Raw genomic sequence first — 1228 nt, 5'->3', positions numbered from 1 at the left:
ACAACCTGGAGTTTGGAAAACACAAATCTCAGATTACAGATGTGCAAATCAGGCTGTGTTATGTAATCCAAGACTGCAATGTCTGCAACCAGTTGCTACGGTGATGAAATAATAATATGAGGGATGCCAAACTGGACAAGAGTCAGACTTAATATAAAACACATGCAAAGGAGGTAGTGCAAGTACCATTAAGAAGACAAATAACAAGTGGAGGGGCATCGCAGCAGCTCCTGTACCAAACTTTTTAAATTGCATTTTATATCAGGTTTGCAACTTCAGATCAATGACTTTACACATTTGCCGAAGATTTTTCTAGTCAATTTATCAGTTTGTCCATAAACCATCGGAGAACTGTGAAATTGTAATGTAAGATGTCTTAGTTGTCTTGTCTTTGGATATATATATTGATAACTTCCCTCACAGTATCCATAAATGAAGCCAAAACATTCTGAATTCGAACGCTGCCATCTGCGCAGTGGCGAACACCCTTCAGGGTAAAAAAAACTACCTAAAATGACAATAACAATCTTTGAGAGAGATGTAGCTGAGATGTACTTCGACATTAACATGGAGGAGGTTGCCATTGAGAAACTTTGGCTTCACTCTTGGTGAGCTGTCATGTCTTCCATCTTTATGAAGAGACTATTATCGTAACTTACAAAGAAAAAAATCTCTAATTTTGAGAAGCTTCAATCAGCAGATTCCCCCTAGCCCCATTAAAATGATTAAACTATTATCAGAACAGAGGATTACTTTTGTGTCAAACCTCTGCGTCAAGTGATTAACACAACTAATTCTTTATTTTTTTGATTTGTGTAACTAATGCTTTAAACTGACAACTTAGAAATTAAATTTACTTAAAAGCTGTTTGAGTTATTTACACTAGTTTTCCAGAGTCACTGAATAGAATGTTAAGTATGTGTGCAAATGAATGTCAAAACGTAACATACTGAAGAATCTACACTTCAAAATTAGAGAGCGCCGATGGTCCAATGACAGTCGACTGAGAGGACATCAGGTCTGACACATCTGGGTTAGGATGAAGTAAAACTTAGAATAAAACCAGATCCGATGATTTATCTGAATCTGCACCATATGACACACACTCATATATACGAGTCCCGTAAATAAGCTGTGCCGGATTTTTTTGAGAAAAGTTAAAGAAAATGAAAAACAAATTCATGGATCTACACCAAAATGTATGGCTTCTTTACTCACTCATACAGAA

The sequence above is a fragment of the Platichthys flesus genome, chromosome 23 (genome assembly GCF_949316205.1).
Source record: "Platichthys flesus chromosome 23, fPlaFle2.1, whole genome shotgun sequence".
Taxonomy (NCBI): Eukaryota; Metazoa; Chordata; class Actinopteri; order Pleuronectiformes; family Pleuronectidae; genus Platichthys; species Platichthys flesus.
This window is presented reverse-complemented; position numbering follows the sequence as displayed.